The sequence below is a fragment of the Azolla caroliniana genome, unplaced genomic scaffold, assembly GCF_043228905.1.
Source record: "Azolla caroliniana isolate FFs.n. ecotype wild unplaced genomic scaffold, voAzoCaro1.0.p SCAF_75, whole genome shotgun sequence".
Lineage (NCBI taxonomy): Eukaryota > Viridiplantae > Streptophyta > Polypodiopsida > Salviniales > Salviniaceae > Azolla > Azolla caroliniana.
The window spans coordinates 17,355-41,543 of NW_028230510.1; the positions used below are offsets into that span (position 1 = coordinate 17,355).

Consider the following 24,189-nt stretch of genomic DNA (forward strand, 5'->3'; position numbering starts at 1 on the left):
GGCCCCTTCAACAACACAACTGGGCCGAAGCGGAGTGATCTTTGAAGTACACTTTCTTTTGTAATCATGTAATTACTATAAGTCTCAAGTCTGGGTGTAGCAGGACTTGAACCTGCGACCATTAGATTAAAAGCCCAATGCTCTACCAACTGAGCTATACACCCAAATGTATTGTATTACTATTACTAATTATAAGATAGATTTCTATGTGGTAATTGAACGAAAAAGAACAACTCTGACCCGGTTCGCCGGGCATATCGCGATGGCATTATATTAGTATATATAAATGAATGTTATATAGGTAACTATCCTTTGATTCAGACGCTTCATTTGCTTCATGCCAACCATTAATACCCTTCTTCGCCTTTCCATGGGCTATTTTCAAAATATTCCTCTGTCGTCGTCTTAGGCAGGCTTTCACATTCCATTTGAGTTCTGATAATTGAAAGATTGCATTCTCAAGCAAGCAAGCAAGCAAGCAAGCAAGTTGGAAGGTTTTCTGGATTCAAACGATTGACTTGGTACATCACACTCTCCCATGGAGGCCTACCTGGTACTGCAAAGCCTTGCCCTTTCGTGGCCGAAAACCCCACCCATGATTTCCATGCCGAGCCTGCTTAGATAAGAGTACGTGACCTGACTTTTTGAATCAAATTGAATTGAAAGGTGGTAAAGTGGCACAAATCGATTAATTGAGGGAAGCATAAAGGCTTTAAGCAGCAGCCAAGCCAGCACGGAGGGGCAAAGAATGAGCCAACCGCCACAGAATGGGCTCTAAATGACCTAAACTAATGTTTGAACACTACGCTAAACGAGAAAAGGCATAGCCTGTGTAAAAAGGGTAGAGACTGACAAGGTTGGTTTTTCCGCTACATGCTCTACTCGGAGGGCAGAGGTGGTCGGGCTTCTTTTCCATCAATATCATCAACTCCGACTTGAGAAAACAAACTTGGCATGATGCTAACGGGGAAAACGGGGCTCGAACCCGCGACTTCTGGCGTGACAAACCAGCACTCTAACCAACTGAGCTATTTCCCCTGGAAATGGGGGATTCATCAAGCCCCCCATCCCGTACGTAGGTACAACCTATTTGTTCTCCTTTGTTTTCTCGAGATACGAATGATGTTGAAAAGGCCATCGTCGAAGCAGACGGGACGATAACTTCTGTTAAGGCAAAGCCTGGAGTAACATAACCGAATGATTATTTGGCTAATAAGAGATTTCACGCCACAAAGGTTGTCGAAGGACTAGATACGTTTCCAGTACCTGCTACTGCTCCCGCTGAGGCAATGATAGCCGCTCCTACTCCAATTAATTTCGCACCTTCTAGCGTAACTAACTATTGGGTGTCTGTTAGGGTCACGAGAGAGACTATAATGCGCTGCCAAGGGTCACTTACAAGGCGGTTCATCAAACCCGCCCCTTTTTCATCATGAAGGCCTTCATGATGAACCGGTTCATGATGAACGGGGAGCCAGCCGGAGGTATGACTGAGCGGCTTAAGGCATTGGTTTGCGGGTGAAATAGTTGTCCCTGGCAGAATTGGCTATCGACTCCAAATAACAGGTGACGGGAACATCTGGAAATTTAGTAAATAGGCAGTCCGCATTGCTTCCCTTTTGCTTTACGGAGGTTCCTTGGCTCTACCTTCAGGCAGGCAGGGTTTCTCTTTCTTCTTTTTACGCAGGCTATGTATGTAGTTCGGCTGAATCTCTCTTTCTTTGCACGCACTTTCTCTAGCCTGTTCATCGTTCAACATGTCGATTTCCATTCTAGTTCTCCACCCACTTTTGGCTTCGGTTTGCGACTGAAGGGACGAGCGCCGATCTCTTTCTGAAAGGTTAACTCGATGAAAGCGGATCTGCATTCCTTTTCGAGGGTTTATCTTGCCTTTTTTTCTCCTCAAGAGAAGAGATTGGCGGGTCGACCGGCGATGAGGATTTTGATATGCTGTGGGGAACCGATGAAGCGGGTCTGATATAATGAACCGGCTTCTAGGCGGTAAGCCTGGGCGCTCCATGTGAAGTCTCCCCTCTCGTCCCTTACAAGTCCTAGGTTTGCTTGCTTGCTTGCTTGCTTGCTTGCTTGCTCGTCAGAGTTTGATTCGCTCTCATCAGTCGAAGGGGGATCTCCGGCACGCACCTTCGCTACTCCTCCAGTGACTCTTCCGGCGCACTTGTCTCGTTGACATGAGCACGCTTTCGGTCACAAGAGTTAGATTGTGCACAAAATAAAAACTACGCGAATTGACCGCCCGCCGTTGAGTGACGAATTTGTTCATCCGGATGAAAAGGCTCGCGCGCGGGGAAGGGGAATGCCGCGGTGCATATGGTCTCGTTCGTTCGTTGGCCCATCGTTGGTTGGTTGTTGAGAACGTCAGTCAGCCGGCAAGCAAAATTTCAACTGAACCCCCCAATCGCTCAAGACTTCGATCAACGAACAGATTGTCTTGTCGTCGGCAATTCAGAAAGTGTTAAGACACCCACATGAGACGATGCGGTGGGTTCAGCGGGGGATGTTTACATTCTGAACCACGAGAAACCAGCCCTCACTCATCGTGGGGACTACGGGACCTTGGGGTCCTGTGGACCTCTTGCTCAACCCTCTAACGAAGAGGCTAGGGACCTTTTGCTAGCCTCCCCAAGCAAGCAAGCAAGCAAGCAAGCAAGCAAGCAAGAAAGTTATCCCTTACGGGAATCGAACCCGTTTCTTCGACATGAAAAGACGATGTCCTAACCACTAGACGAAAGGGACTTGGCTTTGAAAACCTGATGAAGACGTGCTTGAATCAACTCTACACCCAGCCAGATGCTTATGGCAAGAGGTTAAAGCACTACGATCTGTAGTACCTCCTCTCAATCCTAGGACCTTCGGGTTAACCATTTCCTACTATCTATAGGAGGCATAGTCTTCACAACTCTATATACGAAATTTCCGGGTTTCAAAATGAATGCCTAGATGACTCAGAAGGTCATGTCTTCAGAGAAGTTTCAGGCAGGCAGGTTACAATGCTTGTTTGATCCGTGGACAGAGTTATGCCACAAGAAGCCGCAAGAAGCGCAGAGAAAGACGTGGAAAAAGGACGGAGCGAAAGGTTACCCGCCCAGTACACGGCAATAATCGAGGTGACAGGATTCGAACCTATGGCCCTCTGTACCCAAAACAGATGCGCTACCAGACTGCGCTACACCTCGTGCTTGCTTGCTTGCTTGCTTGCTTGCTTGCTTGCTGCGTGGGCCATCCCCAGCAGTAATGGTTGAGGGCCGGCGTAAGCTATCGATTAGCGCCTAAGCCGCTTGGTTGGCACCCGATCTCTCATCACTCAATCTCGGGAAGGGAAAAGGGCCTAGAAAGAAAGTCTTATGTCCTTGCAGCAAGCAAGTCGCAGCAATGCAATGAAGGCCTTCGCTTTGTCGTCGTCTTTCGATCTATACGTTTTTCGAACTCCAATGCTTGCTTGCTTGCTTGCTTGCTTGCTTGCTGCTTTAGGCTTTAGCGAGGTTCATGAAATCTCGAAGAAAGCAGCAAGCAGCTGGGGTCTTTGAATAGTTAACGTCTCACAGGTCATGAGGCGGCTCGAAAGTCAAAGAATGTATATGATACTAACCGTACATTTTCCCTTCCCGCGCTGGTAGCTCAACTGTTAACCGCTTCATCCGCGATTGGTCTACGGTTTCAATCCCTTCATGCGCTTCATGAAGAAGCGCTTCCTCCTCGCGCATAGCGCTTCATCCGGCCGGGCCGGGCCGGGCCGGGCCGGGCCGGCATTTACCCAACTTGGAATTAACTTCATCAAGTCAGTACAGTTAACGAAAGGACGCTGGCGCTTCCCTTTGAGATTCCCTCCAGCCACAGGTTCCCCTACGACTACCATGTTACGACTTCACCCCAGTCACTGACCCAACCGTGATATGCGCCAAGAAGACCACCAATACCAAAATGGGCCACACTCAACTAGGCATGGAACACTTTAGTAATGGGTGATCTCTGGTCGATGCTTCGGGCGAAACCAATTCCCAGGGTGTGACGGGCGGTGTGTACGGGGCCCGAGTACATATTCACCGCGGCATGCTGATCCGCGATTACTAGCGATTCCAACTTCATGTTCTCGAGTTGCAGAGAACAATCCGAACTGAGGCAATCTTTCTGGATTCGCTCCGCCTTACGGCCCTGCTTCCTATTGTAATTGCCATTGTAGCACGTGTGTAGCCCAGCCCATAAGGGCCATGCGGACTTGACGTCATCCTCACCTTCCTCCATAGTAGAACTACGGGCAGTCTCTTGTGAGTGCAACATCGGCACAGAGGGAGTGTCATCAATCCTGGCTAACCGCTGACTGAACACAGATTCATGGGCAGGTACCGATGAAGCGGCTCACTTACCACCGGCTCGCTCGTCGGAACCTCAAGTTCGTCGGAAGCCAGCCCATGTTCTATGTTCCTGCTTGCCGAGGGTGAATGATGACATTGATCCTCTGGGAGCAGCATATCTTAGCAACACAAAACGAGGGTTTCGCTCGTTATAGGAGTTAACCAAAAACGTCTCACGACACGAGCTGACGACAGCCATGCAGCACCTGTATGAATTTTCGTTTCATCCCGTTAAGGACAAGCACACCGGTTCATATGTCAAGTGTTCATACGTCAAGTGTTCATATGTCAAGGGCTGGTAAGGTTTTGCGCGTTGTATCGAATTAAACCACATGCTCCACCGCTTGTGCAGGCCCCCGTCAATTCCTTTGAGTTTCAGTCTTGCGACCGTACTCCCCAGGCGGAGTGTTTAACGCGTTAGCTGGGCCCCCGATCCGCGGACCAAGGACGAACACTCATCGTTTACGGCATGGACTACCAGGGTATCTAATCCTGTTTGCTCCCCAAGCTTTCGCACCTCAGCGTCAGTAGAGACCCAGAAAGCTGCCTTCGCTACTTCGGCGTTCCTTCGTATATCTCCGGATTTTATCCCTACACACGAAATTCCACTCCCCTCTGTCCCACTCGAGTAAATTGGTTTTGAAAGCATTCCGCCAGTTGAGCTGGCGCCTTTGACTTTCAACCTGATTCACTGCCTACGTGCCCTTTACGCCCAGTCATTCCGAATAACACTTGCCCCCCCCGTCTTACCGCGGCTGCTGGCACGGAGTTAGCCGGGGCTTCTTCTTCGAGTCTTGTCATAATCGCGTACTCGACGAAAGAGCTTTACAAGCGGCATTGCCCTTCCTCGCGTTAGCGACGTTTTTCACTCACTCACGCGATATTGCTGGATCGGGCTTTCGCCCATTGTCCGATATTCCCCACTGCTGCCTCCCTACGGAGTCTGGGCCGTGTCTCAGTCCCAGTGTGGCTGATCGTCCGAAAAGATCAGCTAAGCATCTGCGGCTTGGTCAGCCTTTACCCAACCAACTACCTAATACTACGCAGGCTCATCAAACAGCGCTTTTTAGCTTTATCGAAAAGCAGCAAGCAAGCAAGCAAGCAAGCAAGCAAGCAGCAAAGCTGCTTTCGTTTCTTTGGGATTCGGCCCAAACTGTTTGGCAGATTCCCACGCGTTACGCACCCGTTCGCCACTTTGTCTTCAACTGTTCTATAGACGAAAACAACGTTCGACTTGCATGTGTTAAGCATATCGCTAGCGTTCATTCTGAGCCAGGATCAAACTCGGTTTTTTGGTCAATTTCTGCCATACGAGGCAGGTTGATGAATTCATGTGCAATATTTGAATTTTGGTGTGACTCTTGGTTGGAGAAGGCCACACCACAGTTGGTCTCTTCTCCATAAGCCGGACCGCCAACGTCAAGGCGAGATCACATTGGTCCAGTCCCCGCATAGCCAGTGGAAGGGTGAGGTGCATCCACTCAGATAGCATGGGGAGGTCGAATGACTGCGGCCACGTCAATCCGCTTCTTTTCTTTTCTTGTTGGGCCGCGCCGCAATTGTCTAGCTTCTGCGTTTAGTTTTTTTTTTCGCTCTCGAACGGTTACGATGAACCGGTGCATATGGCCGGAGAACCAACCTTTGGTTCGAGATGGATTCGGCCTTCCCTTACGTCATGTTCATGGCCTTGCATTCCAATGATCACTGCGCTTCACTTGGCTCCAGAGAGCAAGAAGGCCTAGCTAGAACAACAATCTCAGTGACAAAATTGACCTCGGCTAGAAGGTTACGTAAGTGAATTTCAGTCGGGCCAGCAGCAGTGTTCACATGTTCATAGATGCTCCAATGAAAAAGCATAAACATCACGAAGCCCGTCTAAAGTTTAGTTTTTTTCTTCGCTGAAAAGCAGCAGCTCTCGATACACTGGTGCATATGGCCGGAGAACCAACCTTTGGTTCGAGATGGATTCGGCCGAAGGGAGTGAGAACCGGCGTGTTGGCATTAACAATCATGCTCTCATCTTTCGAATCAGTCGTTACGGGGTCAATGAGCTAGCTCGTAGCTACGAGAGAGATTCCCTAAGAACAAGGTGGTTCTGGAATACGAGATAAAGCAACGAGGACAGTGGGAACAAGACCTTTTGGTGGTGGGACCCTGGACTGTTTAAGTGTTGGTCCCGGGGCACCTATCCTGGCGCATTCTTGCTTGCTTGCTTGCTTGCTGAACCCGGGTTGGCGTTAGCTAACCGCCTACCAAACTTGACCTGCTTTCATCTTGGGGCCTGACCCGCTTTATTCCTCGTCGTTGAGGGCGTGCTTGCTTGCTTGCTTGCTTGCTTGCTGGGGCACTCGACCGCAATAAAGGGAGAGAAGCTTTCACGACTTCCCACGGTGTGGCCATTACTCTCAAAGGGTAAGCTGGTTTCACCGTTATGAGCCAGTTATTGAAAAAGCGTTCGCACGCTTGTGGGGCGAAAGGCCAGAGGAGGACTCCTTTTCCCTCTTCTTGTGGTCCTTCGGACTTCAACAAAGGAACGGCGGAGTCGTAGCTCTTTGATTCACCCCTAGCCACGAGTCATCCCCGTATTTTGCCACATACGTGAGTTCGGTCCTCCAAGGCCTCTGTGGAGAGCTCGATTCAACCTGCTCGTGGCTAGATCAATCGGTTTCGGGTCAAATAGAAACAACGCCGAAGATTCAACCTCGTTGCGCCTACACCTAATGGCTTAAGCCGCTGTTCCCATTCACTCGCTGACCCATTATGCAAAAGGTACGCCGTTAGGGTGGAAAGTGCTAAAGCGAGAGCCGACAACGCGAAGCTTCGCTCAAGGGTTCGCGTATGCGAACATTAGTGGCTTTGCCTCCGAAAGCTACAGCGCTTTCTCAGCTTCGCGTATGCGTTCCATCGAACATTAGTGGCTTTGCCGCATTTTCTCAGCTTCGCTCTTCCGACTGATAGTTTGCATCGGATTTCAGGTTTTCTATTGCACTCCCGGCATACGGCGGGGTCTTTTCACTTTTCCCTCACGGTACTTGTGGTACGCTATCGGTCATTGAGGAATACTTAGGCGCGGGGGTGGTCCCCCTTAGTCACGTAAAGCGATCATTATTCAAACACGGTATCCGCGTTTTGTAATGGTAATCAAACTTGCCAGGAAAGATCTACGGGGCTATCACCTTCTTTGGCCAGATCTTCCAACCTTTTCAGAATTCCTTGAGGAAGGGTTCCCACCCTTCCCTCTACTGCAAGTTCTCCCCCGCACGGGGCCAGGGAAAGCGGCCCTTCTGGGCTGGGGCCCCTTCCCTTTTCTTTGCCTAATCCGCTTTCGCTCGCCGCTACTAACGGAGTCTCAGTTGATTTCCTTTCCTTTAGCTACAATGATGTTTCAGTTCGCTAAGTTTCTCAAGTCCGAGGCAGAGCCGCAGCACACGGCATGCCCGGCAAGCTTGGATACGGTTTCCCGATTGGAAACCCATGGATCACAGACGGTATCTCCCCATGGCCTTTCGCCTTTGGAAGCGTCCTTCCCTCTCAATGCCCAGGCATCCATCCAATGCATTCTTTTCGATGCAGTAGGAGTTGAACCTACCGAACACCGTACAAAATCTTAATGAGTGTTCTGCGATCGCCACTCAACCTGTGACTGCTTAAAACCGAGACAAAAAGAAGCCCGCATAGATTATTATACAATAATCTTCGGACGTTTGTAAAATGCGGAAGAAGCGCGGAAAGAATTGGTCGAGTACTTGGACAGAGGATTCATTGTTTCGACGAAAACGTCTACCAAATGACCCTGCATCCTCTGTTTTTTCCTTTACGCTCTTGAGTTCTCTTTCCGTGCTGTGCGATACGAAGTTTGTACAATCCGCAGCAAGCAAGCAAGCAAGCAAGCAAGCAAGCAAGCAAGAAGGGCTTCGTCCTTCCTCCTTTCTTAGCGTCTCGTTTAACTAAACACTTTAGATTTCCCTGACAAGTTCCCTAGCTCTCTCGAGCGTAAGAGTTGAGGAACAGATTTTCCGATAATGCATGCCAGCCAGGGATTTACGCATCATTGGTATTGTGTGTTTACCGTTCTAATCTGTCTTCACATCCATAGCTTGCTTTTTTGCGTTGTCGTACGCCTTTTCATTGTTTCTGGCTGATATCAGATTCGCATCTGACCTTTAGGCAATCGCATATACGATTTGAAAGGGTCCGGGCTGTCGAACCACGTCTCCCGAAAATTATCAGTACATATGGCAGAAAACGCTTTTCACATATCGAGGTCGGAATGGGATCGGGTGTTTCACGTCTTACAAAGATGCCCGGACGGAACGAAACGCTTGATTAATGAACAAAAGAGTGCTAACGACAAAAGCGGCGGGCGCCGAACAGCAAGCAAGCAAGCAAGCAAGCAAGCAAGCAAGCAGGGAAAGTGCAAATACAGCTGGTACTTAGCCTTCGATCGCTACCAACCTCACAAGGATGTCATCAATTCGCAGGTGGTTATTAAGTAAAAAGTGTAATATAAATGGCTACCAAACCAAAGTTCTTCTTTTGAACTTTCAAGAAGGCCTGAATATTCATGGATTATTATACGATAATCTTTAATGCGGCTCAGATTGCGGAAAGAATTGAATGCTGGAATTTCGAAATTCCGTTGGTAAAATTCAGAAGGATCATGCAAGAAGGCAATATCATCTTCTGGCCATAATCTGCGAATCCAGCAAAGCAAAGCAAAGCAGCACTTTTCTTTTCACTTTAAACCGAGCCGGCGGCAATCTTGATGAATCACTGGCAAGAAGATGCTTTGCACTTTTCTTTCCACTTTAAAGCAGCAATCTTTGAACTCGGAAATGGCACTTTTCCCTGCAAGCCTGAAACGCACGCCTTCCCCAAAAGAAAAGCGGAACCACCTAACGAGTATTTTAAACAGCAAGCATGATGAACCGGCATGTTCATCAAACCAAACAGGTTCTTCATGCATGCATGAAGGCCTTCATGATGATGAAAACCGCTTCATTGGAATGTCACCGTCTCATTGACAACACGAATGATAACGAATTGACAATATGAATAGTCACGTTAGTTTCCCATTCTTAAGCATGGATTATTATACAATAATCTTCATTTGCTTTTTTACTGTTGACAACATGTAGTGCGGGGGCAGGGTTTGAACCCGCAGTCTTCAGGTCATGAGCCTGACGAGTTGGCCATTTACTCCACCCCGCAAGCAAGCAAGCAATTGATCTCTCTCTAGCGAATCGGAATTTATTTTAGAAAAAAAGAAGCCAGAAAATAGATTGCCATAGCCATGGGTTCAAACCTTTCCCCGAAGCTGCCGGCCGAAATCAACCGTTGCCAGTCGTTGTGTCCAACGAAGCTACGCGTAATGACTGTCCCTACCAAAAGACAAACAAACAAAGCATTTCTATAGGAGGTAACTGGGCCAATTCCCGCAAACCACCTATAGGTTAGGTGGCGGTGATCTATCGGCTTGTTCAATTCCCGCCGTTATCCGCTCACCCGCCTAACGCTCCTACAAACAAAAGGGAGGGTCTCCTTAGTAATTACGTGAGGGGGCCTCCTTCCCCATCTCTTGAACTAGACTGAACCAGTTGTTACTGATGATAGAGAACTGGCAATTTTTTAGCGGAACGTAGCCGGATTTTTCTACACCTCTTCACTCAATAGCTTTTACTCCTTGATACCCTCAAGTATGTGTGGTTTGATTTTGTCGGGGAGTTCCTTCTCATATTAAGCGATCTATGTCAAAGGGATCTAGTCCGGGAACCCATTGACCGCCGCGAGGATAACTACAATCTGTCATTCGATAGGGATCAGGGGATATTATAGTTATTTAAGTACCTCGGTAAGCCTAGCGCCGCAATATGGCGAATACTAAATAGCGGGATCGAGGTCTGACCCAAATTACGCAGAAGCGGCAACTTCACGATGTTATGCCGGCTCCAATTTTAAGGTGCCACGAAGTGCTTTCATAGCTTTCGGCTAAGCGGCAGACCCAACACAACTAACGAGTAATCCTACGTTAATAACGAGCCAAACTCCGCGATAGAGAGGTTCAGTTTCCGGGAGGATTTATCCATCTGTAATGAGAATGACATTGATAAGAGTATAAACAGAAACGTCTCCAGCTTATATTTCAATGACGAGTGAAGCAATCGAGCTACCTACACCAGTCTAGTCTAACCTTTTGGCGGCTCTTTCCGATGAACAGAGATATGAATAGAAGACATCTCCGAGGGAAACCTCACAACCTAGTAGTCAACGTGGCGATAATGACATTTATCAATATGCCACTGATTACTTACTGGGATCGTCATAGATGATTAATGCGTGCATTCCATGATCTCTAGAAGACTCTCCCGTAGCACGACCAGGATGTAGTGCCGGGAATTACAGGAGAGCAGAATCCGAAGCCGTGACTACAACAATAATGAGATATTCCAGAGCACCGGCTTCCGGGGGAATCTTAACCGATTATGCCACGGTTGAACGTTTTTATCCAATCACTACGTACACGCGAAACAATTTTTCACTATCGAAGGTGCCCTATGCGTTGATTGGTTTCTAGTTCAGAATGGTATCAATAGCTATAGCAGTCTTTCCAGTTTGTCGGTCGCCGATTATCAGTTCCCGTTGACCACGACCTATAGGGACTAGGCTATCCACCGCTTTTAACCCTGTTTACATAGGTTCGTGGACAGATTTACGTGCAATAATCCCAGAGACTTTGACTTCTACACGTCTTCATTCTACCGCGCTCAAAGATAGAGTCAAGCTTCTGCCGAGGAGAAGTGATCGTAGTTGTGCTCTCCGAACCGTGCGGAATAGTCGCCCATTACACGGCTCTCTAACTTGACTTTATCTGGGTCTTGTTTAACCCCAGAGGCCGAAAGGAGGGTGGAAACTTCCTCACAAGTTCCCTCCTCCTTTCCTCCTTGGGGACCCACTTTGTGATTTCCTGAAGTCCACTCTCTCCTGGAGTTTGCAGAGAGGAAAATGGCTTTTCAGTTAAGTCAGGTAAAACTTGCTTGCCTTTTCGTTATTCTGTTTCGAACTCCGGGCATGACAAATGCATAGGCTCCTTCCCGTTTTCTACTTGGCATTCACCAAGTGCCGGTTCCGCCTTAGGAGGGTAGGCAGGTGGTATGGGCCCTCTGACTTCTTTCCGGGGCTTTCCTCCCGCCGAAGATCTCGCCGGTTTTACCTGCGGATGGTTGGGACCATAATAAGATAAGAGTTGAAAGGTCCCACTTTGCTTGGCTTGCCGGGATGTCGTTCAGTCTTCCGTCCCCAATAGAATAGATAGGTAATCCGCTCTCATGCTTGCTGTAAACTTTCGTTTACGGGCGGGAGAAGTGGCACTCAATCGGGCCTGACCATAATGTGCCTATAGCAGGCAGGGAGCATATCCGCGTCTATCTGGCAACACGTCGAACGAACGAATAGGGCATGGTCACCCGAAAAAGACTCCGATTTGCTGCTTTCGGCCTCATCTTTCACCAAACTACCGGGCTGCACGATGATTTTCATTCGTCCGCTTTGCCTTCAATCGTGCTTTCTTTTGCGACATGCTATGGTCTCGGCCTCCCTTCGCGGGTTCTGGTTAGTCTCATGCCTGTATGCAACCTTTTTCGACCGCAGATGATCTAACGGCCGCCCCACCTTTTCCATCAATGAGTACTCCTAACGCATCAACTACACAACCCGGCATGGCCTTTCCTACAAGAACGTCCACAATAGATCCAGTGCGCTTGACCATATCTCCTTCTTTAATGGCGGTATCACTACCGGATATAACAATTCCTACATTCTCATTCTCAGAATTCGAAGCCATTCCTTTCACACCGCTGGCGAATTCTACCATTTCTCCTGCTTGAATCTTGTTCGATCCATAAACACGTGCAATTCCATCCCCAACCGATACCACTCAACCGATCTCATCCACTGGCAATTTGGTGTGATAGTTGGTAATTCTTTCTTCCGAGATAGTAGATGGTTATTCCGTTGCTCTAGCTTTAAACAATCTCGTTCCCTTTCTCTTCCGTCGAATCCCTTTCCTCGGCACTTTATACCCAGGGCAGTCTCCTGCATTCATGGCAGTTCCTAGCAAGAAAGAGATGGGAAAGGGAAGTAACCTCACGACGAGGTGAACCATGTCATTGATATAGAGGGGAGGGATCGGACCTTCCCCCAGTGTTGGTTTGCATTATAAAGAAAGTAAGTTTTGACAGAATAGACTGGGTGAATGAAGCGCTAAAGCCGTGTATCCGTAGCTATGCAGAGACGGAGAGAAATAGATATATACAACTGAAAGGTGAGGGACTACGCGGAGGGAGGGCATCCACATAGCTCTAAATCATAGGATCAAATTCCAGAGTGAGCCCCGCAGTGCAACTACCTTTCGCGGAGCCGACTCTTTCGATCGATTGGCAAAAAAAAATGGATATTTGTCGTATGGAGAAATTGGATGAACGAATAGACGAGTAAGGTATTAACTAAACTGCAATTATTCTAATTTGAGTCGACTTTTTCCATTCCATCTCCCCGCTTCGCTGCTCTATTCGGGTTTATTCCTTCGCCTTGCTCGAGCCAAGCCTTCCATGACCTGCTGGGCTGTAGGACCAATCCAAACCTTCTGACGTTGGTGAGTAGAGACAAATAGCTCTATGGTGGTATTTAGACACGACGTTTTTTAGGGGGTCAGCATCCATTATGTAGCATTGGGATTACGTCGTGAATTCTGATAGTAACAGGACCTCCCTCTTTTGAACTTTTCGGCGAAAATCCCTTTCTTACAAGACCAATTCCTTTTATTTTCACTTCAACTGACCTAATTTCGGGTTAAGTGGCAGCTTACGCGACACGTTCCGCAGTTGCTTAAGCTGCATACTTGTCCGAGCGACGGAAACCCTTAAACCCTCTTGAACAACCTGAGGAGGACCCTGTTCTTTCATCTCCCTTGCAATTTATTATGATAATGAAAGTATTACTAAAAGTTGGTTAAGTATGGGCAATACCGTGGTGCTTTCTTGGCTTTTAGTGGTGTTTTCCCCATTTCTGTTAGCGGCGCGGCTACTATTACTAGTGTTCAGAAGGCTGCTTTTACATAATTGTATTCTTCATTTCTATTCCTTCGGTTTCGTTTTCTTCCTGGCGTCTTGCCTTCTCTCATTTTTGTGAATGAAAAACGAATTATTCTTCTTTCGTTGATTGATTGAAACTTTTCTTGACTTGCGACAGATCTTAACATTGCTGTAGGTTCATTAACCACGTAATGGCAATCCTGCTTTGTGACGGAATCCGCGGTAACGGCTGATATTAATTAATCATTTGATATATTACTAAATTTCTCTCTTTAATTCCGAATCAACTAGGAAATTGTTTCAACGTACTATTATGCTAATCTGGTCAATTTAGTGCCGAGTCAGATTACTAACCTTAGTGTTATCGCCGGGACCTGATTAATCACAAACCCAAGTGGCTTTTTTGGGTCCAGTTCCGGAGATTTAGGTTGAGGCAAGTCTGACTTATTTATTGGAAACTGATTTGGTTCCTGGAATATATGACGCGATTTGTTTCTTTTCTCCTTGTTTTCTACGTATAATTTCATTTCAATATTTTATACCTCTTCCTTTATGAACTTCAGGGGGTTTACAATTTTTGACGCTAACAGCGGATTAAGTAACTTTTCAGGGATCCGTTCCGGTACAACGAGTGATATTATGTTTCAAGCGGAAAACACAAACCGAAGGCGTGACCTAGAGTCAAATCTCATAGCTGAACCCTAGTTTTGAATCTGAAACAGAGCCTTATGGGTTAGTACTGACTTTGTATCCAATTGTTTACGAAGAACAAACGGATTAAGCTTCCGTAGACTTGACTTGATTTCGTTGTGGCTTCTTGTTCCGTTCTCGATATTCATGGCAGTTTTTTTGTTTGCGCTGGGATTACAGTATAATAATGAAAAGGTAGCTGCTTTCTTTGTCGACGCTTTGCGCTCAGCGGACGGAATGCGGGAAGACAGGTGCGTGCGTGCCGTGCCGTGCCGTGCCGTGCCGTGCCGTGCCGTGCCGCCGAAGGGGAGCAAGCTGCGAAACAGGGCGGGAAGCAGCCTAGTAGAGTAGTTGGATTGTTCATGCACTCACATGAACCCATTACTCGAGATATTTCGAAAGTGACGCCCAAAACTGAAACTCCTTACCTAGCACCAGTAACAGTCAATCCGTAACATTGCAGGATAATAAGCTGGGACCCGGAGATTCGTCTTTGGGTCGTAAAGGCGGCCAAAGCCAGCCACTAAGCAACGCTCTTTCAATGCTTTACGTTCGTTTTCCGGGCGAAGTCTGGTCTGATCTTACGACCTTCTAAGCTAAGCGTTAGATTTTACTAGCCTCTGTTCGGTCTGTAAGGTCAACTTGTGCCTGTAGCTCGAGCACCAAACTTCGAATCCGGGATAGTTCGAATCTCTCCGGGCATGGACCTATCGATGAGTCATCGAAGTCTCAAGTCAATAGTTCCAAGGGAACCGCAATGAAGTCTTCATTGCGGTTCTTCCCCCGAAAGCTATAGCGCTTTCTCTACGGGGGAAGAACCGCACTCGGCTCTGGTTCCGCTGGCGGAAATAGCTTAATGGTAGAGTATAGCCTTGCCAAGGCTGGAGTTGAGGGTTCGAGTCCCTTTTTCCGCTTGCAGAATTGCGTCTTACGGTCACGCGAAATTGACTAGAGAAACAGTCTGAATTACTCCTGTGCGGTTCCTCCGGGATGAACCGGCGGGCGCGTGAAAAGTGGCGATTTGATTGATTCCCGCCCGAACCAACCGCGATACAATCATGGCCATAGACAACGCCAAGCAGTTGCAGCTCCTCAACGGTTGAAAGGATACGAAGCGATCAGCTAGCGTTCGTACTTCGAGAATACAAAGCAAAGCCTCGATTACCACAGCTGCAATAAGCGAAGAGAATACGATACGATCAGCACGAAGCGGGGATTCCCAATCTCAGTGAACATCGGTACCAACTATGCCTACAGCGGCAGCGTAGCAAACCTTTGGGTTCGGGACTGGTTGCAGCAAGTACCATAGGGACTGATTGCAGCAGGTACCGGACTAGTGCTTCGGGACCGATCTAGGACCACAGGGATTGGATTCCGTAGGGATAGCTTCATATCCTCCTTGCCGTATAGATATCACCTAGCGAACTCCAGGGACTGATCGAACCCACCGGTACCTACGGGTTATCATTCTCGAAGTTGTTTTCTCTGCAAGAATAGGCCGCAGCCTATGCTATCTGTACGGCTACTTCTCTGCCGGCCTTTGATCAGAAGCAAGTGAAAGAGACCGGCCATTCTATAACCGAAATTCTTTTCTGCTGCACTGGTTCATCGGGCCGCCTCGACTAACGGCAGCATGAAGGCCGTTTATCCGCCAAAAAAGTGGTGCCGTGGCGAAGTCAATAAAACAGCGCAATGAGTGAGATTGCCCGTTATCCGCCTCACAGACAGCGGAAAGGCCTTCACCTGCGCTAATAAAACTTAGCAGCAAGCAAGTTCTTCCGCATCCGCAAGAAGGGGGCAAGCAAGCAAGCAAGCAAGCAAGCAATTTGCGCAGCTAGGTTGGGCGGTTCTCTGTCTGCGTAGAGGGCATAATCCGTGTTTGGCTATCGACTCAAATTACAAGTGGTGACGGCTAAACTGTACAGTCATGCCGTAAATCACTATCCTTCACCGTTTCCCTGGCTGGAACGAAAGTTTATAGAAAGAAAGCCAAAATTAATTAATATTGGAGTAGCCATGGTTGATTGCAATGAGAGTGATTATACGCGACCTGGAGTTGAGTTCGAACATGTATGCAATAAGGTGCTAAAGTACTTGGTTGGCTTGAAGATAAGTATATCGTAGAACTTGTTAACAATCCATTGGGCTACTTTAGAGAAAGTGAATTTATTTAGGAGGAGGCGAAGGACGCACGAAAGGAGGTAGACTTTTGGTGTTACTTTAGGGAAAGCCCATCAGTTCGGTTCCTAATAAACATTCACTCGTTACGGGATTCCGGGCGTCAAGGTGTGGATTTTACTTCATTAAAAGGAAACCGACCATTCTTTCTCATGAGAACCCATATATCATCCAGGGCGAAAGTCTTATGTAGTGTCTTGCTAAAATACCTTGGCGTTGTGAAGGATTTTTTTCTTTACAATCACTAGTTTAATAGGAAATAACTTTATTCTTTTTCTTTTCTAAGCTGTTTTTGTTACGAACCAATCTGTTGCTTACTGCCTGCGCGGATACGGGCCTTCGAGCAAGCAGTGAACGCAGCACCAGTCAATTCCTCGCCGCCGGCTTCACCCGGATGAACCGCTTTCAGGCACGACTTACGGGCAGAGAGTTTCTACACCATCCTCTAGGGCCCATATCCGCTCGCGAGGACCGACCTGGAAAATCAGTACAAGTTCTTCAAAGATATTTTAGCAAGGGACAAACTAAATCCTCAGGTCGGGTGGGATGGCACTACTGGCAAATACTGTCTGGCAAAGACGCAGGCGCGAAGCGTGGTAGGCCCGCTAGCGTTTTTTTTGCTTGCCGAAAGCATACAAGAAAAGCCGGGTATATACGGGAACCGACTCCTTGTTGTTTTTGCAACCATAGGAACTGCCATGAATGCAGGAGACTGCCCTAGGTATAAAGCACCGAGGAAAAGAAACAGATTGGATAAGACATGCCCATAGTCATAAACAGCTTAGAAAGATTATAGACCGAATTGCACGAGGACATCGCAACTCTTTAAAATAACAACGAAGAGTTGTTCCCGCAGGTGCTCCTCAATCTGTCGTAGAATACACTACCCGATCTTTCGGGTGGCCTAGAAATCCTGAAAGATCTAGAAGTCTCTTCGGTTGTGGAACTGATTATTGGATTTTAGGATTTCTTCATTCCGATTGTATTTGCAATAGGATTCATCTCCCTTACATTGATTATAGTAGCCAAGACTCTTTCATGTACAAACCGTTTCGTGTGAATTCATTAAATAAATAACACGAGTGTCTCCTAAGAGCATCCCTATCATCCGGTGGATTCAAGTCCATGGTCTCTCCTGGGGTTACTCGGAGCCTTAGCAAGCACCATCGGTGCTGTTATGTATATGCATTCATTCGCGGGAGACGGAACACTCCTCACTTTAGGCCTAAGCTTGATCTTATACACCATGTTTGTATGGCGGCGCGATGTTACATGTGAATTTACTTACGAAGGACGTCATACCAAAGTGGTATAATTAGGGCTTCGCTACGGTTTTCTCTTGTTTATCGTCTCGGAGGTTATGTCTCTTCTAGCCTTTTTTTGGGCTTTCTTTTATTTATCTTTGGCACTCGCGGTAGAGATCGGAGCTATTCGGCCCCCCAAAGGAGTTGAGGTTTTAAATCCCTGGGGAATCCCTTTTCTAAATACCCTTATTCTCCTTTCCTCTGGAGCTGCCGTGACTTGGGCTCATCATGCCATACTCGCAGGTTTAAAATAATAAGCGGTTCACGCTTTAGTAGCTATCGTTCGGCTGGCTCCAGTTCCCACCGGGTTTTAGGGAATGGAATATTACGAAGCACTCTTCATCATTTCCGACGGTATTTATGGTTTTACTTTCCTCTTAGCCATCGGGTCTTATGGGTCCTACGTTACTACAGGGACCATTCTCTCGACGATACGCGGTATTTGTTAATATATAGGTCATTTTAGTCCTTCGCATCACTTCGGCTTCGAAGCAGCTGCTCGGTACCGGCATTCTGTGGACGTGGTTCGGTCATTTCCATCTGTCCCTATCTATTGGTGGGGGGGCTTATGACAACAAGGTATGGGCCTTGCCCTTCCCCAAGCAGAATGCAGGTCAATGGAAACTTGACTGGTTGAAAAGCCTGACGTTGTGGGGTTCAGCGGGCCAGCTTTGCTTTGAAGGTGGGCTTATAACATCAAGGGCAGGGGATCCGGCCGGTTGGGGCTCGACGAATCACCTAGTTGTCTTCCTTTTACGATTCTATACGGTGCTCGGTAGGTCCAATTCCTACTGTATTTTTCGGAATGCATTAGATGAGTACCCGGCCAAAGGTTCAGGGGTCGAATACCCAACGATAGAGTCGGGTTCAGGTTCTACTCTCCGTTGTCTATCAGCGCTGGTCCACCTTATCTGATACATCACCGTTCCATCATCATCCATTCCTCCTGTTTCCCACTTACTACCCTTTCCCATTTTTATTTTCCTTCATCTCGGTCGTTAGCTTGGAATCTGCCCGCCCCCCGATTCTCCTGGAAAGGGAGAAATGTTTCCTTTCCTTTCCTTTCCTTTCCTTTCCTTTCCTCGGTATCATTCTCTCTCGTCAGCAGTGCTAAGGTGACTTCTCAGACCGTTCCCTTGTTCTGCAGATTCTCTGAGTTCCGAGAGGCCTTCGGCGAATTAGCTCGACTTTGTTGTTGCGGAGCGGGTTTCGCGTGAGGTGCTCTCTCGGCGGCGGGCGGTAGAAGGCTACCTTTCTCCTCATGCGTGAAAACGGCCGGGCCGGGCCGGGCCGGGCCGGCCTTCATGATGAACCGGTTCATCGGCACTGGTTGGTTCTAACATCCCCAGCAAGCAAGCAAGCAAGCAAGCAGGTGTTTTACCTCTGCCGCCTTGGGATGGGAACCTTGGTTTGCTCAGTTCTGAAACCTTCCCATGGTTAGGGTTGGGTATATGGCAAAATTCGCCTCTGAGGTTACGGGGGCAGTATCTATCGATTTTGGAGAAAGGAGAGGCGATCGTGTCTCTCTCCGAACTAGAAACAATGTGCGGCGATCCTGAGATTATCGGCGCAGAACAGAAGCGGTTCTTGAATTGATCACACGACATTACGTAAGATTACAGCTTCGAGAACTTGTTCGGGATTGATTAGAGGAGACCCTGTTCTGGATCTTTTCCGAGCCCGATCTCCACCTCCCCTAACCCACCGAAGACGGTAGCGACGGGAAAGATTCCGATTTGGAATCGTGTATGGGTAGTATGACGCTATGAAAAAGGTCTTAGAACACCCCATCCAACCATCCAACTGCTTGAGTCGTGGGGGCCTTTTGATCCCTGAAAGAAGGTCTCTATATAAAGTGACTTATAGCAGCTCCTACATTCGAGGCGAGGTTTGGCCTCGGGTGTTAAGTTCGCCAGGAACCATAAGCCTTTGTATGCATCTGAGCATAATGGGTTCGGTGAAGGCTAAGGGACTAGACAGCCCACCTCCTAGCTTCATCTCTTACTAGAGATGCCGCTAAGAGGATCCCTTTCATTCCCATGTAAGCTGCTTTCACCTGAGGGACCTCTCACAAACTCCCATAGATATTAGAAACAGACCTCGAAACGAGAAACAGAACAAGAATAAGAGAAAGCAGAACGAGCTTTGGTTAATTATTCCCCAGTGTGATCTGTTAGCCCTAAGCAATATCTGCAAAACGGCTCACGCTATTAATAACGTGAACTTCAACCAAAAGCGGACAAAAAGAGATCGCCGATCTTTTCCGCCAGTAGCTGAGATGTTCAGTTGACTCCCAGGCCTTGATGGAAGGGCGGCTACCTTCGAAACTGCAAAAGCAAAAGGCCCGGGGCGCAGGACGAACAATGAATGAGTGTAAGCTTCGTGGCCCAATCGACGGTGCTGACCACGGGACTCGTTATCGTAATAGCGGGAGGGAGCAAGGCAGTGACAACTTGGGGATTGTCATTGAGCATCCCTTGACGCCCGAGAAAAGTAAGTTATCGATGGCTCTTCTGTCTGAGACAGACCATCTACGCTCGCGGCATCCCTTACGGAGTATAGCTCACATCCAAGCATCTGGTTGGGGAACGGGGCAACGCCCATGAAGCTCCGGAAACGGAAGGCCCGCCAGGCTGTATGCTCTTGGAAATAGGATTCTTCACCAAGCTCCAGAGCTGACACGGGGACCCATTAACTTCTTCAAATTGGATCGTAGATGACAGCGAATCATACGTAAGGTATTCAAACTCGCGTTAAATCACCGTCCTAACTGCCTGCCTGCCTGCCTGCCTGCCTGCCTGCAATTTGGAGTGAAATCATACCATAACTCGAAACGCCTTCCGTCATAGCTAAATACGGGGAGGAGATGCCAGCATGACGGGAAGAGCCGTGTGAGGCCTATAGCTCATGCACGGTTCGGGAGCCAAGCCCCAGCAGTAATGGTGCGGCTTAGGTTAACTGTATAATTCTAGTCCCACTTTACTACGTGAAGGCGCTCTATAATATTCAGTGAAACCATTATAATACAGGGACAAAAGTCATGATGGGGACAGAGGTTTAATCAAACTGTTACACCCGCAGAATATGATCTTGGTGAATACAGGACTGAAAACTCCTGTAATCCTTTTAAAACATGAAGTGACAGCAAGAGCGCCAATCACCAAGTAAGCAAAGTTTAATTCTGTTGGGATCGAAGATTCGAATCTGGAAAAAGTGGAAGAGCTTCGTGAACCAAAAATTATTTTGCCAGAACCACGTAAACCGGAAATTATTTTGTCAAAACCATTGAACAAGAAAATAGTTCGGATTGAACTAACCAAGATTTGGCGTGACCGCGACAAGGTCAAAGGGTTGATTTTCAATTTAATGAAGGGTGGGTATGCCGCAGTTACTGCAGGGTTCGTGGCTTTCCTTTTCAGGAGTCCCTTTCGCAAAAATGAGAGTGAGAGGTTCCACAAAAAGAAGAAATTTTACAAAAGTAGAAAATTTAGGTTCCACAAGAATAAAAGCAGAAGTGGGAAATTTGGAAACAAAGGTCTAAAGTTTCGCAGAAGCAGAAATGAGACATTCTGCAGAAGTAGGACATCCAGAATTCTGAACACGAACCCAATAAAGCGTAATATTGCGGTAAAAGAAGAGATTCGTGCTGCGCTAGTTTCAGAAAAGAAAAAGCACCATTGAATCGAAAGCCGCCCCCTAACCAGCAGTCTCTTCCTAAGCACCAACAGCAGCAAGAAATAGTTTATTTACATGAGTAAGAAACTGACGTATTTCCATCGGTCGCTTCCGTTTCGTATATTAGTTATTTTGTATGCTTCGTATAGTTTTCTGTGAATTAGCATTAAAAGGTTCTTTAATAGGCATAAACAAGTCGTGTTGGCAGTACGCTGGTCGGCTTCACAAGCAAGCTGCGGGTCTTTTTCAATCACTAATTCTTATTTTGCCCAAAATCGTTGTCGTTGGTTCACATTTTATGGCATCGCAGAAATTGATTGTAAGGCTTTAGATTATTTCAAAGGGTGGCCTAAGGTCACCCCCCTTAAATGAGAGTCCCGCCTCTCTTCATTTAAGCGGGAAAAACGTTCTGCTGGCTGGGTAACATAATGGCAATGTATTGGACTGCAAATCCTGGAATGACGGTTCGACTCCGTCCCTAGCCTATTCTTCTTCCAAGCTCTTTTGCCATTTCCGAGTGAAAAGATTGCTGCTTTAAAGTGGAAAGAAAAGTGCAAAGCATCTTCTTGCCAGTGATTCATCAAGATTGCCGCCGGCTCGGTTTAAAGTGAAAAGAAAAGTGCTGCTTTGCTTTGCTTTGCTGGATTCGCAGATTATGGCCAGAAGATGATATTGCCTTCTTGCATGATCCTTCTGAATTTTACCAACGGAATTTCGAAATTCCAGCATTCAATTCTTTCCGCAATCTGAGCCGCATTAAAGATTATCGTATAATAATCCATGAATATTCAGGCCTTCTTGAAAGTTCAAAAGAAGAACTTTGGTTTGGTAGCCATTTATATTACACTTTTTACTTAATAACCACCTGCGAATTGATGACATCCTTGTGAGGTTGGTAGCGATCGAAGGCTAAGTACCAGCTGTATTTGCACTTTCCCTGCTTGCTTGCTTGCTTGCTTGCTTGCTTGCTTGCTGTTCGGCGCCCGCCGCTTTTGTCGTTAGCACTCTTTTGTTCATTAATCAAGCGTTTCGTTCCGTCCGGGCATCTTTGTAAGACGTGAAACACCCGATCCCATTCCGACCTCGATATGTGAAAAGCGTTTTCTGCCATATGTACTGATAATTTTCGGGAGACGTGGTTCGACAGCCCGGACCCTTTCAAATCGTATATGCGATTGCCTAAAGGTCAGATGCGAATCTGATATCAGCCAGAAACAATGAAAAGGCGTACGACAACGCAAAAAAGCAAGCTATGGATGTGAAGACAGATTAGAACGGTAAACACACAATACCAATGATGCGTAAATCCCTGGCTGGCATGCATTATCGGAAAATCTGTTCCTCAACTCTTACGCTCGAGAGAGCTAGGGAACTTGTCAGGGAAATCTAAAGTGTTTAGTTAAACGAGACGCTAAGAAAGGAGGAAGGACGAAGCCCTTCTTGCTTGCTTGCTTGCTTGCTTGCTTGCTTGCTTGCTGCGGATTGTACAAACTTCGTATCGCACAGCACGGAAAGAGAACTCAAGAGCGTAAAGGAAAAAACAGAGGATGCAGGGTCATTTGGTAGACGTTTTCGTCGAAACAATGAATCCTCTGTCCAAGTACTCGACCAATTCTTTCCGCGCTTCTTCCGCATTTTACAAACGTCCGAAGATTATTGTATAATAATCTATGCGGGCTTCTTTTTGTCTCGGTTTTAAGCAGTCACAGGTTGAGTGGCGATCGCAGAACACTCATTAAGATTTTGTACGGTGTTCGGTAGGTTCAACTCCTACTGCATCGAAAAGAATGCATTGGATGGATGCCTGGGCATTGAGAGGGAAGGACGCTTCCAAAGGCGAAAGGCCATGGGGAGATACCGTCTGTGATCCATGGGTTTCCAATCGGGAAACCGTATCCAAGCTTGCCGGGCATGCCGTGTGCTGCGGCTCTGCCTCGGACTTGAGAAACTTAGCGAACTGAAACATCATTGTAGCTAAAGGAAAGGAAATCAACTGAGACTCCGTTAGTAGCGGCGAGCGAAAGCGGATTAGGCAAAGAAAAGGGAAGGGGCCCCAGCCCAGAAGGGCCGCTTTCCCTGGCCCCGTGCGGGGGAGAACTTGCAGTAGAGGGAAGGGTGGGAACCCTTCCTCAAGGAATTCTGAAAAGGTTGGAAGATCTGGCCAAAGAAGGTGATAGCCCCGTAGATCTTTCCTGGCAAGTTTGATTACCATTACAAAACGCGGATACCGTGTTTGAATAATGATCGCTTTACGTGACTAAGGGGGACCACCCCCGCGCCTAAGTATTCCTCAATGACCGATAGCGTACCACAAGTACCGTGAGGGAAAAGTGAAAAGACCCCGCCGTATGCCGGGAGTGCAATAGAAAACCTGAAATCCGATGCAAACTATCAGTCGGAAGAGCGAAGCTGAGAAAATGCGGCAAAGCCACTAATGTTCGATGGAACGCATACGCGAAGCTGAGAAAGCGCTGTAGCTTTCGGAGGCAAAGCCACTAATGTTCGCATACGCGAACCCTTGAGCGAAGCTTCGCGTTGTCGGCTCTCGCTTTAGCACTTTCCACCCTAACGGCGTACCTTTTGCATAATGGGTCAGCGAGTGAATGGGAACAGCGGCTTAAGCCATTAGGTGTAGGCGCAACGAGGTTGAATCTTCGGCGTTGTTTCTATTTGACCCGAAACCGATTGATCTAGCCACGAGCAGGTTGAATCGAGCTCTCCACAGAGGCCTTGGAGGACCGAACTCACGTATGTGGCAAAATACGGGGATGACTCGTGGCTAGGGGTGAATCAAAGAGCTACGACTCCGCCGTTCCTTTGTTGAAGTCCGAAGGACCACAAGAAGAGGGAAAAGGAGTCCTCCTCTGGCCTTTCGCCCCACAA

General features: G+C 47.5%; 2 long non-coding RNA genes, 3 other non-coding genes and 1 pseudogene across 5 annotated transcripts; 1 reads left to right on the forward strand and 5 right to left on the reverse strand.

Moving 5' to 3' along the window:
• Nucleotides 1–91: 91 nt before the first annotated feature.
• Nucleotides 92–164, reverse strand: TRNAK-UUU (transfer RNA lysine (anticodon UUU)). Its single transcript has one exon. It is a non-coding gene; the product is annotated as a tRNA-Lys (tRNA).
• Nucleotides 165–964: 800 nt separating this feature from the next.
• On the reverse strand, nucleotides 965–1,038 carry TRNAD-GUC (transfer RNA aspartic acid (anticodon GUC)). The gene has a single exon. It is a non-coding gene; the product is annotated as a tRNA-Asp (tRNA).
• A 2,082-nt stretch (nucleotides 1,039–3,120) lies between these two features.
• Nucleotides 3,121–3,194, reverse strand: TRNAP-UGG (transfer RNA proline (anticodon UGG)). The gene has a single exon. It is a non-coding gene; the product is annotated as a tRNA-Pro (tRNA).
• A 644-nt stretch (nucleotides 3,195–3,838) lies between these two features.
• On the reverse strand, nucleotides 3,839–5,659 carry LOC147849347 (18S ribosomal RNA; annotated as a pseudogene).
• Nucleotides 5,660–12,347: 6,688 nt separating this feature from the next.
• LOC147849348 (uncharacterized) lies at nucleotides 12,348–16,639 on the reverse strand. The gene is made up of 2 exons (XR_015531796.1): nucleotides 15,423–16,639; nucleotides 12,348–15,319 (listed from the first exon to the last, which is right to left on the reverse strand). It is a non-coding gene; the product is annotated as an uncharacterized LOC147849348 (long non-coding RNA).
• A 5,301-nt stretch (nucleotides 16,640–21,940) lies between these two features.
• On the forward strand, nucleotides 21,941–24,072 carry LOC147849349 (uncharacterized). The gene is made up of 2 exons (XR_015531795.1): nucleotides 21,941–22,583; nucleotides 23,068–24,072. It is a non-coding gene; the product is annotated as an uncharacterized LOC147849349 (long non-coding RNA).
• The last annotated feature ends 117 nt before the right edge of the window (nucleotides 24,073–24,189 follow it).